The sequence below is a fragment of the Cryptomeria japonica genome, chromosome 2, assembly GCF_030272615.1.
Source record: "Cryptomeria japonica chromosome 2, Sugi_1.0, whole genome shotgun sequence".
Taxonomy (NCBI): domain Eukaryota; kingdom Viridiplantae; phylum Streptophyta; class Pinopsida; order Cupressales; family Cupressaceae; genus Cryptomeria; species Cryptomeria japonica.
Window position 1 is genome coordinate 503,363,227 of NC_081406.1, and position 20,104 is coordinate 503,383,330.

Genomic DNA, 20,104 nt, shown 5'->3' on the forward strand with positions numbered 1-20,104 from the left:
TTGTAGCTAGAACCTTAATCTCAACACCATTTTTAGAATACAGTTTAAGAAATGACCATGTATAATTGATAGAACAAATGGCAGCATCATATGTGACAATACATACTTCAAACTTGTGTCATAAACTAACTTAAACCTAATAAACAATTATATTGAATTAATTTTATGTTAATTAATTATTGCTTTGAGGATTTTCAAATCATATAAAGGAGTTTTATGAGTATATGTAGTTTAGAGTTAAGTGTTGTTAGAAAAATCAAGTGTAGTGGTTGATTGTCACTATATAAGAGGAACAAATAAAATACACATTTTATGATAATATAAATATCACAAATAGTAAAAAACCATATGCATGATCAATTTATTGCTATTTAATGTAATTTTATTTGAAAATTAAAGTTTATTATGAGTTTAATCCTATAAGTTATATTCTATTGATATAAATGTTTTTCTCATTATTATTTTTCTTTTCATATCTTGATGATTAAATCAATAAATGATTCCTTAATTCTATAATTATTTACTATCTCATCTTTAAATTACTTAAATTCATACTTTTAATTATAATGATATTTTTTTTCTTAATTAATACTTTTAGTACATCTTAAAAATCTAAAAAATCAACTATAATAAAAATTTAATTATTTTTAACAAATACTACTTAATCATCAATTTATTAAATTTATCAAATGATCTATAGTATACATTTAAGCATAGAAAATGAGCTATATAATCATCTTGAAGAATATCAAATCAATCTATTAAATAATATTCACATTATAGATAATACACACTAGAAATGAACTCGTCTAATACAATAACATATTATCTTCTAAATAAAGATAGTCTCTTATTTCAAATTCAAATCACACTCACAATCTCCTCATCAATCACTTAGTGGGAATCCAACATCCATGTAGGCCATAAGGTAGTCCATAAGGAAGCTTTGTTTGAGCGATTTCAGTGAAGGTGGTTCCATCTAAAACTAGAATGAAGCCATCACCATTACTATCACTAACCAATGATAGGACCACACCTATAATACAATGCAACACAACAATTTAGATCAATCAATGCTAATAAATATGTGCATAATAAATTGATGAATTCAATGTTAATATTCTCACCATCATCTTTTGCCTCAGCTCCGGGTCGACTTATAAAGAAGGGTTCAGTGGGCTTGTTTGTGCCAATTTTTCACCTTTTTCTCTTTCAAATCAATCTACAAGATTTAACAAAAAATATCATATATGGAATTATAAATTAGAGGAAATATAGAAAAATAAGGTAAGTGAGATTCATAAAAGAATGGAGAAACAACTACAATATAATGAATTTATAACCTTAGTAAGAGCATTTAGAAAATTGCAAGGATGTTGTGCTCGACAAGAATACACATAACAATACATCTTCCCCATAAAATTTGGATTAATACTGCACATGTCTATCCCTTTTCCATGCTCATTTGGAGGCATTATTGTCTCTAGCTTTCCTCTTGGACTACAATCTAGGGGAATTGTGAAACGTCCAATTCAGATAATGAAAAAACACAAATATTGTAAGTCTTAATATCTTCTCATTTAGGTAATATTGGGTATAAAAATAGAACACCTACATGAAGATATGATGAATCAATAAGGATCCAGACAACTACTGAGAGGGGCTTGAATCAGTAGATAGAAAACTGACAATACTTTCACCAAACTCAAAAGCAATCTCACAAGTCAATCACTGAACTAAACTGGTTGAAACACTGAGCTACAAACTGCAATAGCATTGACAGTTTTACCAGTTGACTGGAATACCAAAATAATAGTAAAACAGATCTGAAACTCCAAAACCATTTAACCAAAACATCAAAATACTTTACTAGCAATAATAAAAGTACATTTCAGATTACTGTCTGTCATCATATCATAACTAAGTGGATTTAATAGTTAAGCAGATTAACCATAGCAATCATAACCACAAAAACCATTCACCACTTGACACAATGATTTTTGACGTGGAAACCCAAATGGGAAAAACCACGGTGGAGATGAATACCCACAAGTTTTCTGAACTCTTCTAAAGTTTGCCCTGTTAAGAGCCAAGCCTATTAATGCTTTACAAAAAGTCCTGTTAAGAATAGATCTTGTTAGGGACCACCCAGTTAAGGGATTGACTATAATGCCCTGTTAGAAGCAATACCCTATTAGGAGTAACCTTGATAGAGGATTTAAAATCCAAGCTAATGGATCAATTGGTTAGAGGATTTAAATAGCACTAAGATTGTTAAGACTTACTCAGTTAAGGGATTTAATTGTTGCAATTGTTAGAGAACAATAGGGGTTTGTTGATCTAGTAAATAGCACTGCTCTGCTTGATCATATCATTTTCATGCTTCTATTTGCCCTTACACATACTGCAGATACTCCTTCTAGTTCGACAACTAATCACACTGACACTTAACCAAAATTGCCAACACTACAACAAAACAACTCATCGACCTTATATGCAAAACAATAGGTTTGTAACACATCACAAACCTAAGATCTCATAGAGATTACAAACAAATCAGTTCAAGTATGACCATTAGATTACATAGAAATCATTGCATATTGTTCAAGACAACCTCGACCTCTCCTTGATCATCGCTTCATCGATTCCAGTAACTCATCACACGGTTTCCTCTTCATGCAATGAACTCGCTCATTCCTAAGATACAATCGTTATCTCTACGTGCCAAAAACCATTTGAAACTTATCACATACAACATGTATACATGGCATAATCATTACCGATCACCATTTGATCATAAATCAATACAACTGATTCACTAAGCTCCACCGGTTAGGGTTTAACATATCAACAGGTAGGGTTACCAGTTGATCTCATTGCTTCTAAAGTAATACCTGTTTCCTTCACTTGCTCAATCTATCGGTTGCAAAACATCATCATAACAACATCATTACTGATTACAATTGACATCAATGACAACACAATAATTCATCAATGCAATCTTCAATCAAATACCAACACTGCACACATGATCTCATCTACCATGTGTCATGTGGCATGTCCTTGTTTGGTGACATATTCGCATAACCACTCATTTCTCTAAGCCATGAAAGTTATTTTTGTCTCCATACTCAACAATCCCAGTTCATAACAACTACTATGTTACTAGCAATAACAAAAGAAAGTTCCACTACAATTTTTTTAAAAGAAATAATATCTAAATAAGAACCCATCATAGAGCATGCTAAAACTAAATAATGTTATAATCAATATCAAAATATAGATTTTTTTTTTAAATTATTGAAAAGGAAAAATTACCTTGCATCTGGAAATGTATCCTTGCTAGAGAAAGATCTTATGTCTTGTAGCCTTAGTTTGTCTAGTATGATTGCAATCAACATTACATTCACAACAATCAGCAATGATTGAGATTGGCACCCCTTCCTCATCTTTCTCTTCATAAGAATTAATGAAGTGGAATGTCATATATGGTGGCACCTCAACATATGCAACCTGTCATTGTTTATATATTAATTTGTGATTATATTTTGAAGATTAAAATAGTATATATATAGATGAAAAGTATATGATTATTAGAGAACTTATGTAATGAATAGCTTCAAAACCAAACTATACTATAAATATATGCATGCCAATTCAATAGCATGAAAATTCCTTCCGATTGAAGTAAAGATTGAAATATACTAACCATTTTTCCTGTTTCTCTTGACACCACATGCATGAATGCCTTAGAATTAGGATACCATTTGAGTGGCTCACCAATGAATAGAGTCTCTAAACAATATCTCAAAGGCATTTCAGGAACAACAACATAGTTGTCTGTTACTGGAAAAGAATGTATCCAACAAGGGGCAGGACCAACATTTCTACAATTCACCTGAATGGTTGTACCAAAATTGATCAGTTTGACTACAAAAATTAATATAGTCCATAAAAAATTTAATGCAATATTTGGTCTTACTCCTCCAATTAGTGTTCTTTCATTCGTTCCAGAAAGCATTCGAAGGACAATATAACCAGGATTCATAAAATCCGGAAGCATCATGATTAGTTCATCATCAAACACTAGAGGGTGTGCTGATTGGTTGAAACCCTAAATGTCATCCACAAAAAATCATTGTATAAACATTTCAATTGACATAATACTTTTAATCTATATAAAAAATCTTCTTATAGTATAGAATTTGTCAGTTAAAAATACATTTCAATTTAAGCAATACATTCTAAGTTTTGACTTTCTTCAATAGTTCAGCTTAAATCACACTAATAAAAATGAACAATTTCAAATAAATCACCTGAACAAATCAAAGCTTAAAATGTACTGTTTAAATTGAATTAAAAAAAATATACTCTTTTACAAAATTACTCGTGTGGTTCTACAAATTTAAACATCAAAGTGGCTAAATTACCACATAGTTGTCATTATAGTTGAACCTTCCAATAGTTTGGAGTGTGTTGGGGTCAATTTCCATGGTTCCTTTACTGGTTTCAGTTAAGCACACAACTCTCCCATCAGGTAGACTGTGATTGACACATGAAAATCAAATTGGCTCATTTAGTTTCAAAATATTTTACTAAAACACATAATGTTTTAACATGAAATTTCAAAGGCAAAAACCAACCTAACGACTGATATATTAGCATTGTCTGAGACAGTAGCGAGCATGCTAGCATAGCCTGCCTTGGCTGACATGTTAGATGGCTCTGGAAACTTTGAAAATTCACGATAACAAATTTTCTTTTGTGTTTTGGCTGCTTTGTATGCCTCAGATTCTAACTGTGCATGCCCTGCAATCAATCTTCCATTATCAAAGTGAAGACGCACCAGGGTTGAATATCTAGCAACAAAAAAACAAAACAACCCATTAGATATTGATATTCATGAATGTAGGCATTTCAATATTGGAATAAATATAATGTTGATTTTATATTAATATTTTTCAAGATGAATCATTAGTTATTTCAAAATTTTATTGGAGTATAAATTACATATTTTAAAATGGATTAAGAGGAACTTGTTCTATTGATTTGAATTCATATAAAAAAATTGTTGTATAAATAATACCCATCGAAAAGCCATATCCCCTACTTGAAAGTCGCCTGGTCCATTTCTTAAGTAAGTTCCATTTTGTAAAACATCAGGAGAAAATAATTAGCTGTTAGAAATTCAAATTATTTTGGATATAATCTATTAAATTTTAACACAAATATTTCTTATCCTAATTTAAATTAGATTATTCAATGATGATATTGATAGTTTGATTACATTTTAGTTAAACATCATAACATTATGGTCAAATAATTATACTTAAACATCTTTAAATTTAACAGTGAACAATTGTATTTAAACATCATTGAGTTCAATGGTTAAACAATTATACTTAAACAATATCGAATTCAATGGTCAAACAATTATGCTTAAGCATCTTCAAATTCAATGGCAGGATGACTAAATATCAACTAATGGAGCGCTCCATAGTCACCAAGATGGTTGATGGCGGTTATAATAGAAAAGACCTCATGGCCCCAGGGGCTAATATGACTAATGAGATATATCACCCTTGATGGTAGGTATGCAAGTATCTTCTCCTACCATTTCACTATTTTAAATTATTTCCGCCATGGCAAAATTATCTCTGTTCCCTATTACCTTGCCTCCTCCCTTGATAACAACCTAGAAAAGCACCTGGAAAACCCTAGCAACCTTGTTCTTCATGAGGGACTTATTGTCCTTATCATGGAACATGCCAAATCCCTTGAAATTGTGCCCCCGCTTGTCGAGATTGGTCTGCAAATGGAGGTCCATGACGTCTCTGAGTTGGAGATGGACCTGGACGATAGTGGGGTTCCCACTGATGACCCTTAATACGAACCGACAGAGGAAAAAAAAAAGATGGTCACTCCTGAGACGCTTAGCAACAAGAATCCCCCAAATGGGTTGCCAGTAAATACAAAACCACCAACAAGTTGATCTCCAAGGCCAAACCCCTCACCAAAAAGAAAAAGCTGGCAGTGAAGGATCACAGCCCGAAGATTACGGACCAAGGGATTAAACTGGACATCCCTATCAATGTCCAAAAAGACAATCAGGGGAAAGATGGTAGTCTAATGAATCTTGTCATGGAAGCCACCAGAAGCCAGGAGCGTTGCTAGAAGTGGGTTGAGTGCGAAATCGACACCCTTAAGATGGGGGTTAAAGAAATAATTGACATTTTCACCACCTCCCCTGAACCTAGCAAGCCGGAAAAACTCATGATCATGACTCAAAAACTCTCTCAGAATGTTGAGGTTATGAAATGTAACCATGAACAAAGGATTGATAAGGTGGAACAATCCATGGCCGAGATTAAGAAAAATCTCAAGAATCCGGTCGTCATTAGTAAAGAAGCCATGAGCAACAACATTGAGGGGCTGGAAAAGATCAACGAGATGGTTGCTGATTATAGATCCTTCCACAGTGACCCGGTGAAAGATCTTGGTGGTGATGATGTGGCTGCTGGAGACACCAAAACCACGGGACCCAGTTCTAGAACCAGGAGTAGAAGCAACAACAAGGGTACCTCCAGATTCATCATGGAGGAGCTTGAGGAAATCATCAGGATTTCCATCCAAAAGAACAAGGATTTGGTGCTCTCACTTAACTAAGGGCTTTTTTGCTTCGGCTCGTTTGTCTGTGTTTCTTTTTGTTTTTGTTTTTGTTCGGGGTTGCTCCCCTGTTTTGTTGTTGTTTCTTGCCGGTTTGGCTGTTGGCCGGTTGTTGTAAAACTTTAGATTTCAAGTCCTTGTAAAACCCGTTTATCCTTATCAAAAACTAATTCAATACTTAAATATTTATATTTAAACATCATTGGATTTCATGGGTAAACAACTATGATAAAACATCCTCTAATTTGATGGTTGAACAATTGTACTTAAACATGGTTGAATTCAATTGTCAAACAATTATGTTTATGCATCATCAAATGCAATGGTTATTAAACATTCCCAAATTCAATGGTCCAGCAATTATGCTTCAACATCTTCAAATTCAATGGTTATAACAATTATGCTTTTAACATCTTCAAGTGCAAGGATCAAACAATTATGCTTTAACATCTTCAAATTCCACCTTTGATCAATTATACTTAAAACTCCATCAAATTCAATTATGTTTAAACATACTTGAATTCAATGATCGAACAATTATCTTAAATATAATTGAATTCAACTCTAAATAAACATTATCTAATTCAATAATCAAACAATTATTATACTTAAACATCATTGAACTCAATACTATTCATTCAATAATTATACTTATACTCACCAGCCAGTTTGGAATCTCCCCATCCACTTGGAAGTTCACCTTCCCAACGCTCCTGTCTCACACTTTGAAATGCCATATTTTTGGAATACCCAACAAATTCTACTGCTTTTTCTTCAGCTGGAGTCGACACAGTAGATGCTTCAATCTTTGAAGAAGCTCTTCCAGACTTCATGAAAAGAAGAGAGGAGGATAGCAAAGGTTTGTTTGCGGTCTTACAAATCATGCTATAATAATTACTCCCATGCCTTTGACTCCAAAAACTATTATTTGAGCTCTGAAGAAAGAAAACATGAGATCCTTGTAAAGTGGCCATCTTTTTAACAGATTTCTAAAGGGGCAGATTAGGAAGTGATGAAAGTAAGCAAAGAACGTTCTCAATTTTATAAAGACTACGTGGGTAATAAGATGACAAATGAAATGTTTGGAATAACTGGTTGAAGAGATCCCATTGTAGCCAATCAAATCACTTTTGTTTTTAATTGCTGATTGCTTAACATCTTGAGATTAAGACACCCGAGTGAGTTGGAGGGTGGTGACAGCAGAAGTGATTAGATTCGCAGTCACAGACGTGGAGTTTTAGTATTAAATTGTATCTGTAAGTTTATCCAAACTAGGAAGCCTGAATCTTCCATTCAAATATATTATCGCTTGAGCAAACCCTTATAATCTAGTTAATTATATGGATCAACGATAAACTAAAAAAAAGTAGTCAAATGTGCAGAGACTCTCAAGAGTGATTATGTGAATAGATGATACAATGTTGATGCTCTAATTATGCTCAAATTGTAATGTTATGAAGCTTGTAGACAATTTCTATATGAATGTTGATATGAATTGAAATGAATCAAGGTTTCTCCTTAAATACAACACCGTAAAACATGAATTATAAAACTTCACGCTTAAGTTGATGCAGGAGTATCTTGGGGTGTAAGGGCAATCCTATATAAGCCAAAATATTTTAATGTTTTTGTTAGACTTGTTTAATTATAGTGTTTGCAGGTTTGATGAATAAACTTTACAGTTATTGAGGATTCAAGAGTCATTGTACAACAATAAACACTTGGAGGAGAGAATCACATAAGGTGAATATTTTAAGAAAAAGTTGTTGTAATCTTGAATGCCCAAATGATGGTTATTTGTTAATATATTTGTAATAATTAAAATTAATAAATGGTAGGTAGGATTTAGAAAGTGGGCACATAAGGCTATTATTGGGAGGTCATTTTTAGCAATTTTGATTCAAAAAAGAGAGGGAAAAGTGCCAAAACATTTTTGAACGACCAAGAGGAGTTTTGGAAAGAAAATTAAAATACATTTTAGTTCATTTATAGGTTGAGGTTGTGCATGAAGAAAATATAAGGAGAAAATGCAATAAATATTTGCACCTAGATATTGTAGGTTTTCAACACATAGTTTGATGTTCTTTATTGTTGCACTATTCCAGACTTTGTAAGATTGATATTTATACTAAAAAAACATTCTATGTTGTTGTATCAAGAGGTTTTAGAAGTTGCATGTTGAAGAGGACAAGTTTCTACATCAAGAAGATCGTCTAATTTGAATATACTTTAGTTGGAGAGTTTAGTGAAGTTGCATAGATTGATAATTTATTTTCCCAATCAAGATGCATGTTTTGTAATAGTCCAAGTTGTTGTAGATGAGGTCTTGAGAGCCTTTTTTCATTGTTATTCCATATTTGAATCTTTTTGGTTAATAAAATTTGAAGCAATTTCTATGAAGTTTAGATGCATAGTTTGGACATAGCTTTGAGATTTTAGTTGTGAGTGGTTTGAGTGAGTTGTCTTAAATCCTCTTCTACTATATGAGTGTTATTTGGATTCAAATATTATTGAAATATTATATTTAAATGGTTTGGTTTCAAAATAAAATAAGAAGCAACAAGTTTGAGAAGATAATAAAGGCAAACATTTAATTTAAAATTTAAATTCTTTGTGGTTTTATGCATGCACAAAGCTAAAATAATTTAGTTCTATTAGTATAGATCTTACTCAAATAAACAAATGAGTAAATTGAAGGTCAAAATTAATTCTGGGGGATGTGTGTAGAAGATTTTGGATAAGAAATAACTTTTAGGTGTACATTCTATCAATTCATTCTTATGTAAAAAATATCAATTGTGTATATCACATCAAATTCACAATAGTCAAAATCAACCTTATATGGATCATAATCGCTTTGCAAGGTTAACAAAATAATTTATGCTCTAAGATATATTCATGGAACTAAGATAACTACTCTTTTGGCAACAATAAAATGATTTGAAACATCATCAACAATATTTATCTATCACATATCCTAGAGCTAAGTACACATGTCCCTTTATTCAATTATCACATTTATTTAGTTTGGTTATTAATCCCATATCTATTGAATAACTCTTTTCTTGGAAGGGATCTCATTCTAAGGGTTCAACCACTATATAATGCATAGATTAGGAAGCTGTGAGAGAGAAGGGTAAATGAATCGTGCACCGGGGAGAGCAACAGACTGAGAATGCAATATCAGGACATCACCAATCATTATAGCACACCGCATAAAGGGAGTAGAGAAGAAGGCGGGGAAGAGAGCCCGCACAACTTGCTGAATGATTTGATTCGCAACCTTGTTTTGTATTGCTAATTGATTGCATTAATTGAATTAGACTAGATAATTTTAGAAAATTATCTATTTTCTTTATATTTTGTGAAAATGATATTACTAATTGACCTAGGCTTTAGCATTAGTGTTTTACATTATAAATTAGGGTCTTTTAGATTATACTTTTCTTAGTGCTTTATCCTATTTTTAGATTTCCTAAATATACATTTCATAGTTCTAGTTTTTCGTTAGGTTTGAGAATAATTTTGTCAACTTTCTTTCACTTACCATTTTGCCCTTGATTTTATCTCTATGGTTTTTTTTTTATCACATCATTTATATTTTAGATTTTCTTAGGGTTTGGATTCACCTTTATTTGTATATATTTACCACATTTTCATTAGGGTTTGAACTTACATGATACCACCCTCCACCCTTGGATAATCCATCATCATGTTTTGCATGGTCATTTTTCTTGGGTGATATACATGCATACCTTTTTCATTTGACATCAGACTATCTTTTGTGCCACACAAGCCTTCCATCTTGATACTCTTATTAATTTTATGCTATGTATAGATGAAGATGAGTTTTCTATGGAGATCTTACTCTACCACATATTTTATTTTTCTTCTTTATTTTAGTTATTTAGAGCGTATCCATTACTTTTGTTTCCATAATTCACTTTATCTAAATTTCTTGTTGATATATCATTTCTCCCATTGCTTGTGATAGTGATGAATAATATATCTAGCAATGAATTGTTGGAATCAATGAACACTGAGAGGGGGGGGGGGGGGGTGAATCAGTGTTATGCAATTTATAACTTTCTTTAACTTATTCTTAAACCATCAGATGCAAATGAATAAAAGTAAAGTGCATAAACTCAACACACACAAATATAAAACCATAACACCGAAATTTTTACATGGAAACCTGGAAGGGGAAAATCCACGGTGGGATTGAGACCCACAATATTATAATAGTATGATCAAGAGTAAAATAATATTACAAGGGGAATGCACATGCATTCAGGCACACTGCCTAGAGCTCACTACTCAATTACAAAAGAGAAGGTTGCAACCCCCAGAGGACTCACTGTCCTATAAATGATTAAAATGATAACTGATTGTCTGAACTGATGAAATGATTAAAATGATAACTGATTGTCTGAACTGATGAATAGCATTTGCAAATGCCAAAATGCAGTTTCGGTTAGGCACAAAGAGTCTTCTTCCATTGTTCTAACACATTTCTCTGTTCCACTCTTCTTTGTCATATACCAGAGCATTAATCCAAGGATAGCACATGTGAAACTGCGCATAGACGCACACACAATCTTTTCACACCACGATCGAATTTAAAAATGCTCATATAGATCGGTCTTATATATTCGCAACACTTGATTAGGTCTCCAACATGTTGGCTCAATCTGATTACCAATGCTCATGCGAACCAAAGCAAATTGATAATATGCTTCAAATAAGTCAGCACAATGACCTCGAACATGGCACCAATCAATAAAATCATCCCGAAGATTCTGCATAACACGCTACACCAAAATAACCTTTCTCTTTTTGAAATACCGGATATCAAATCATCAAACTTGCAGAAGAATCAACACCGAAAGCTAGGATTGCGGACAAATAAATACCTGTTAGGCCCAATATGGAAAGCTAATGTACTGAGAGGGGAGGGGTGAATCGGTACTTCAAAACCTTTTATTAACAATAACTTTACTGTTATGCATAAACCAAAAACTGCTGCAACATAACATAAAGCTAAAACAAATAGATAACAATCATACATGATTCACTCCATAACACATATATTTTGGTTACACAGAAACTCTTGGTTACAAAGAAAAACTGCGGTGGGGATGGCACCCACAACTTCACTACTGCAATAATAAAGAGTGCTCGGTTACAGCTACATGTTCAACTATTTCTGATAGCTTACCCTGTTAGGAGTATCAAGATCTTTAGATCTACCTTGCTAAAGGATTTTACAACACTTAAACTAAATGCTGCACTTGGTTAGAGGCTTTATGCTTTATAGACTTTGTTAGAGTCTTTTACCCTATTAAAGGTTTCTCTTTCAACTTCAAAATATTACAATAAATCATTACAAATATATGCAATTTTACATCTAAAATGTTATAGCAGATTCTATGTGCTCATAATAAGATTACCTTGCTTATAGCATACCTCGGCAACCCATAAAGTAACTCGGTAAACCCTTCTGTTTACTCTGTTCTTTGATTGTCCTTTGAAATCCTTCTCAGTGACCTCTGTGTCTTTGTAACAGTCATAACACTTAGTGCTTTCTTATGTATTACACATGTCTTGCTTCAGACACCTCTGTATATCTCTATCTATCACTACATGTATATATCTGATCTCAATCCATGCTGTATAAATAGATCTCTTATGTCAGTGATCTGATTCATTGCTTCGATCTTACAAACATGATTTATCGAATGAATAACCATACAAAATATTTCATTGGTTAGATGACCTCAAAATCATACACAATCCTTAAGTGCAATTTCCAATGTGATAACGGTTCTATGTTCCTCGATCTTGTAACACGTTTCCACATGTGTGCCTAGGTTCAATGAATTCGGTAAAATGTTTCACTCGGTGTATCATTGTTGCTGCTCGGTAGACATGGAATGATACTCGGTAGACAGCTCGGTGTATACTGGGCTCTGTGAATACTTTCTTCTTTAATCGACTGTTCTGTGCATACCGACTGAATGTTTTGGTAGAGGTAACCGACTAGAGTATATAGAATGACTTTGGATATAAAACTAATGACAACTTGATAAGTAGTAACAATCTCCCCTTTTGACATTAGTTGAGATGTTTGACAAAACTACTTTCAAAGTCATAGCTCAAAAATCTATATACTTGCAAAATTTGACTAAACAAATAGTATATACATTAGTCAATGAAATAGTATATTCAGATATACTCCCCTTATCACTATACTATACAAAACTTTGATTTTGCATGCTCGGTGATCAATGTTCTGTGATAACTATTCAGTTCACTGCTCTGTTTTCTATTCACTGTCAAAATTTGAATACTCTGTCCTGCTCGATATATACTCGATATATACTCCCCTTGTATACTACATTCCCCTGTATACTTTGATATGATAACCACTCCCCCTTTTTGACAAACATCAAAACTTAGTTACCATTTGGTGGGGGCAACTGGTCAAAAATGGATTTGTACTTTGTCTTGTCATCGGCGAGAGCGACAAAGAGGGCATCCTTAACACTGTCCATGAGTGAATTCTGCGCTTGAATGTCAGCTAACAGTGAAATGAGTCCATCTAAGGTGCTTCCCTCTTGTTGAGTGGATAGGGAGGTAGCTTTGTTGATCTGTTCTTGGACGGATGAAAGATGAGGAAGGAATAATGTTTGAAGTGTCATTATGTCCATCCTGATCTTGTGTTCTTCATTCCTTAGTTCCAATTGTTGAGCCATGAGCTATTGTAGCTTGGTATAAAAATTCTGAATGGAATTAGGCTCAGTGGTCAACTTATTAGAGAGATCGGTGATCTCTTTCTCAATCACTTTAGTTTTATTCTTGATGTCCTTAATGAATAGAGAAAATGTACAGAGTTTCCGAAATAAATAAAGAATGTGCTTGAGTTGAGGGGACAACTCAACAATAAATTTGACAAGTTTAACTTTGCCAATGGCAATAGCTTTCTGTACCTCTTCAATCATTTTAGCAGTGAGTTCCTTGTCCTTTAACTTGCTCAAATATTCAGATGTCTCTATCTTGGTTAGGAGTTCATCCAATTGAATGTGGATGGCTGCATCTTTGATTACTGTAGCTTCAGGTAGCATGTCAGTTAAGAGTGCTTTCACCTTCTGAAGTACTTTATTTTTCTTTTGAATAGCCATTTGCTTCTCCTGTTCAGCTTTGGCTTTGCATAGTTCACCGAATTCAATGAGTGCTTGCCCTTTTAATTTGGATATATCAACATTGGGGAACACTATTGGTTTTGAAAAATCTAGTTTGAAACTATGCTTTTTCATCTTCTTTTCTTTACCTTTCATCGGTTGGACTAAAACAATGTCTTGTGAGGCTTGTAGACCCTCGATAGGTTGCTCGGTAGAGGCAGAACTTTGGTCAGTTTCTTTAGTCTCTAATGTAGCCTTTGTTGTGTCCATCGGTGCTTCAGTGCTTGGGGTCTCAGATGTAACATTTTCAGTGTTAGAAGGAGCTTGTGAAGACCATTCCCCAGTGGCCCGAGAAGCAGTTTCTCCTTCTTAGATTTGTGACCTTCAGTCCCTTGTTTAGTATCCTTAGGGGCCTCGGTTGAAATAGGCTGATTGACCGGAGGATATGGCTGAACTTGCTCCAAATTGATTCACTGGATACAAGTTTGGCATATGCATTTCCTTCGATCATTTCTTGTTCAGGTGCCTCTGTATCCATGATATCTTCATCTACTTGTATGGTGTCAGTAGGGTCCTGCTCGGTGATATCAGGAACTTGCTCGGTGACATCAACTATTTCAACTTCAGCTCGCTCACCATCATTCTTGATTTTAAAGATTTCCTGCCATTTTCCCTTAGTCTCATTCTCTACATCCAAGTAAAGGCCATTCATTAATTTCAAAGCTCTTTGCTTGACTAGGAATTTTGTGTGGCAGTTTTTCAAATGTTCGGTGATCTCATCTACCGACATGTCTGGGAAAAGATGTACCAGACTTCTTTCTCTCATCTGTTTCTCCATGTCCATGGCATACTTCCATCTGTTGTCAATATGCAAATATAATTCATTTGGAAGTGACTTAGATAATTCCAATGGAGCCAATCAAAATTTCAATAGTGTGCAGATGACAGCTTCTTCTATTTGTCTATTTTCATCATCAGATCTGGATTCATATTTAACATATCCGAATGCTCCAAATCCACCATATTACTTCAGATTAGCACATAAATTTTCAACACTATGTACATTTACCTTCTTGCTCTTGACAATCTGAAATTTGCTTGCATCTTCAGATTCGGTGTCACTAGACTCTTTTGCCAAAATGAGTCTCCAAGTAGATTTCTTGTAGGTTTTTGTTACCTTAGGTGCGGCAACACTCTTTGTTTTCTTACTCGGTGAAGTTGCAGATGCTCTTGTGTTAGGTCACTTTGTAGGAGGGGTCGGTGATGCTTTTGATGTATCCTGTTTCTTTCTTTTCAACACTTTTCCCTTAGGCAATTCAGTGCTCAGTGTTATAGCTACCTCTTGGGCTTCAGATTCCTCTTCGGTAATTACTATAGTGCCTTTGAAATGTGTGGAGGAAGAACCTTCTCCAAATTTCTCCATTAATGTCTTTATCATCTTTGTTTCCTTCCTTGTAGCCTTGGGTACTACAATGCTCATTTTTACTTTTTCCTTCACTTCTTCATATGTTCCGTACCTCAGCTCGGTAGCATGCCTTGGTAATGTAAGAAATGCATCTATTTGCTGTTGTGTGATGTCAAAATCAATCTCATAACCCATAGGTGGCAAAGATTGAGTTCTTGGTTCCACAACATTCACATAACAGTAATCAGTGTCCACTTCAAAACATATGTCATCTTTGTATTTCTCCACTAGCTTGGGTGGAATCCGATACCTGTTATGCATCCTTTCCTAAAACTTGCTGAAATAATCATCCATAATATCATTAAAATTATCACCTAGCTTCTTGATGAAGTCATTGATCTGATGGGTGATTGGTCGGTGTAGTTCCCAAACAACTTTACCGACTGATGGAAATAATTTTTCAAAATAGAAAAACATGCATATTAATAGTGATCCAAACTTTAGTGTATTGGCTGAATTGTTCTTCTTTGGCTTCCTTATGGTGTTCAGATTCTCAAACAAGTTTTTCAGCAATACCTCACATAAATCAATTTTCATGCCTTTCTTCACAATTTTATATGCTAAGTCTATTGCTGCACAGGGTACATAGTTTTCCCTTGCCAATTGGAAGAAACAATAACCTATTACTCTAATGGCAAACTTTAGTTCTGCATCAGTGACATTGTTCAATTTTAGTCCTCTGCAATCAGATTCTACTCCGGTTAAACTGGTCAATTCCTTCTGTGATATCATTTTTTGAGCTCGAGCATGATCATAAATAGGGTAACCGGTGATCAAATGAATGATTTCTTTCCTTCTTGCGCTTTAACCAAGTAACTAGACTTTCTTCATTTACTGACTTGACAGGCTTCCTGTATTCACCGACTTGACATGCTTCCTGTATAGTGCTCCAAAAGACTTTGATAGAATTTCAAACTTACTAATACATCTTAGTTATGCAGATTTTGAATTAAGTACATAATAAAATAGGAACTGTTAAGATTTAATCTTTGAGAGAATGCAGTCCCTTCATACCTTTACCGATTAATTTGGAATAGGTGCACCTAACTCGGTAGGTAAGGTGCTTTCTTCATTTGACACAATTTCCTTCTTTTTCCAAATCATCTGTAATTTGCCTTTTATTTCTTCAGTGTCTCCTCTAGGTTGATCTCTGCAATTTCTAGCCAAGTATCCAACTTTGTGACAATGAAAACATGCCATACCGGGATTTCTCCATGATCTTCAGTTGTTCATTCCAAACCTTATAAAGCAGTTGGCACTTATATGTCCCTATCTTCCACAACATTCACACCATATCCTTGTATTGTAATCCCATGGTACTGCATAATATTGTTGGTAAGGATCTGTGTGAGCTCGTTAACCTCTAGCATTTGCTCGGTGTGCATACCACATATAGTTCTTTTGCTTAAACCAACACTTTTCGGTACTATGTCCACATCTATTGCAGTTTTACAAAACCCTTTGAATTTTGCCTTCTGATAATTGTTAATAGACTTTGTCCTACATTGATTAGATGTGTGACCATATTTATTGCAATTGTAACAATAACCATTAGACTTAGTGACATTCGGTTGCTTACCTTTTCTAATTTGGCACAAGTTAGCAGTATGACCTTGATTTCCATAGTAGTTGCAAATAGACTTCTTTCCTTTGATGTGCTTCTTGTTTCCAGCTTGCTTTGATGATTCTCCTCTCTCGGTAGTATGAATTCCCTTCTCGGTAGAGTCTTTTCCTTTGTAACCGAGTCCTACATCTTTGTTGGGTCTTCTTGTTTTCAATTGCTCATCCAACATCTTTGATGCTTCATAACTCCTTTTTAGTGTTTCCTTGGATTTCTTTTCTGTTTCAAGTTCATCGGTCAACCTTGATACTTCAAGTTTCAATGCTTGATTTTTATCATCTTTCAGATTTTCTTCATGATGTGCATAACCTAATTGATCTGACAAATTTTGTTGAATCCCAGTCAACCTTGTGATTTCATCATTCTTTTTAGATATTAATGCTTCAAGCTATTGTTTTTCTCTTTCTAGATCTCTTACTTTATCCTTGGTTGTCCTCAATACATCAAGATTTTCAGTCATCTGTGTGCTGAAATGTTCATGTCCTCTTTTCATTGCTTTTAGCTGATCAGTTAGTGCTTTGTTCTTTTCTTTCAGTTGTCCAATCACCTCTTCAGTCTCTTTAGATATACTATTTTCAGATGATGTTTCAATTTATTCCACTAACTCTTGAGAGTCCTGTAAATCATCAGATAATCTTCTTCTCACTTTCAATGATTTTTGCATTTGTCTTTGCATGTCTGCAATCACTTGATTAGCATGATCCAACTCTTCTTGTAGATACACAATTCTCCGAGATTGTTTATAGCCTTCCATTGATAAGATCTTTCTCTTTAGGTTGTTAAACCCTTTTCCAAGATTCAAGCTCTGAAACCAATTGTTAGGCCCAATATGGAAAGCTAATGTACTGAGAGGGGAGGGGTGAATCAATACTTCAAAACCTTTTATCAACAATAAATTTACTGTTATGCATAAACCAAAAACTGCTGCAACATAACATAAAGCTAAAACAAATAGATAACAATCATACATGATTCACTCCATAACACATATATTTTGGTTATGCATAAACTCTTGGTTAGAGAGAAAAACTGCCATGGGGATGACACCCACAACTTCACTATTGCAATAATAAAGAGTTGTCGGTTAGAGCTACATGTTCAGCTATTTCTGATAGCTTACCCTGTTAGGAGTATCAAGATCTTTAGATCTACCTTGCTAAAGGATTTTACATCACTTAAACTAAATGCTACACTTGGTTAGAGGCTTTACGCTTTATAGACTTTGTTAGAGTCTTTTACCTTGTCAAAGGTTTCTCTTTCAACTTCAAAATATTACAATAAATCATTACAAATATCTGCAACTTTACATCTGAAATGTTATAGCAGATTCTATGTGCTCATAATAAGATTACCTTGCTTATAGCATACCTCGATAACCCATAAAGTAACTCGGTAAACCCTTCTGTTTACTCTATTCTTTGACTATCCTCTGAAATCCTTCTCGGTGACCTCTATGTCTCTGTAACAGTCATAACACTTAGTGCTTTCTTATGTATTACACATGTCTTGCTTCATACACCTTTGTATAGCTCTGTCTATCACTACATGTATATATCTGATCTCAATCCATGCTGTATAAATAGATCTCTTGTGTCGGTGATTTGATTCATTACTTCGATCTTACAAACATGATTTATTGAATGAATAACCATACAAAATATTTCATTGGTTAGATGACCTCAAAATCATACACAATCCTTAAGTGTAATTTCCAATGTGATAACGGTTCTATGTTCCTTGATCTTGTAACACGTTTCCACATATGTGTCTAGGTTCAATGAATTTGGTAAAATGTTTCACTCGGTGTATATCAACTCGGTGTATCATTGTTTTTGCTTGGTAGACATGGAATGATACTCGATAGACAGCTCGGTGTATACTGGGCTCTGTGAATACTTTCTTCTTTAACCGACTGTTCTGTGCATACCGACTGAATGTTTCGGTAGAGGTAACTGACTAGAGTATATAGAATGAATTTGGATATAAAACTAATGACAACTTGATAAGTAGTAACAATACCAACCAAGAAATCGACTACCAATTCCACCACAAATAGAAATGTGCACCAAAAATCGAGTTTCACTCAATGTACTCATACTCTGTCGAACACTATGTTCCACCTTCCAGACTTAAGCAAAACTTCCGGTAGAATGAATTTGTATATACTGGATGACTCATCTGATTTGAGTTTCCATCAATGAAAACCCCTAAACAATCCTCAAGTACTAACCTCTTCTGGAACAGTGTCTCTTGCCAATAATCTCCCCCTTTGGCATTGATGATGACACTTAGTTAAAAATGACTAAGTGTCAAACCAAAAATGTCATACACTGCAAAATTTCAAAACTTCAACTTTAATAGGCTCCCCCTGAGAATATACATCATTTTTCACTCTTCTCTCTCCCCCTTTGACATCAATGGAAAAGGCAAGTATCCGCTCAAAATTGTATGTACAAGGGTACATACACAATAACTTACAAAAATTTGAAAATTTCTACAAAAATAGTCCTCAATGACTGCAAGTAATCATCCTAACCTTTCTTAAGGTTCTCCAAAATGTTTATCAGAGGACTAAAAAGGTATGCATGCATTTCTGCTCCTTTGAGATCTAAAGGAACACTCTTACTCAGTGTATTCATTGCATCCTGCTAACTTCTCAGTAGAGTATCCAACCGGGGAGTGGTCAAGTTCCTCAACTTTCCCACTCTACCAATTATCCTATCTTATTATTGATTCAAGATATTGATTTTATATAGTAAAGACATCACCTGAGCTTCATAATTACTTGCAAAAATAGCCCGAGGTGAGTAGGACTGAGATATACTGGCCAGTTGTCCTTCACATTCTTTGATCTTCTTATCAAGTTCTATAGTGAACTTTGGCAATAGAAGACATGACTTGTAGATTTTTCCACCTTCATTCAATTCCTCCTAAATTACCTTCACACCGGTTATCAGACTGACCCTATCACCTTCAACCATTCTCAAAACTATCATTAACCTCATAACATTAAAATGATTCAAAATCTTTACATTTGTATCTTTCTCTAGAGATTCAAAATGAGAGTCTATTTCCTTAAGCATACCTCTTATCTTACCAAAGGGAAAGTCACGAGTGTCTTGCTTGAATATTGGCAAAAATTTCTCAAGAACACCTGTAGCCAAAGATATA

The 20,104-nt window shown here is 34.1% G+C and overlaps 1 pseudogene; it reads right to left on the minus strand.

The window, feature by feature from the left end:
* Positions 1-890: 890 nt before the first annotated feature.
* LOC131078934 (carotenoid cleavage dioxygenase 8 homolog B, chloroplastic-like) lies at positions 891-7,640 on the minus strand (annotated as a pseudogene).
* Between the last annotated feature and the right edge of the window lie 12,464 nt (positions 7,641-20,104).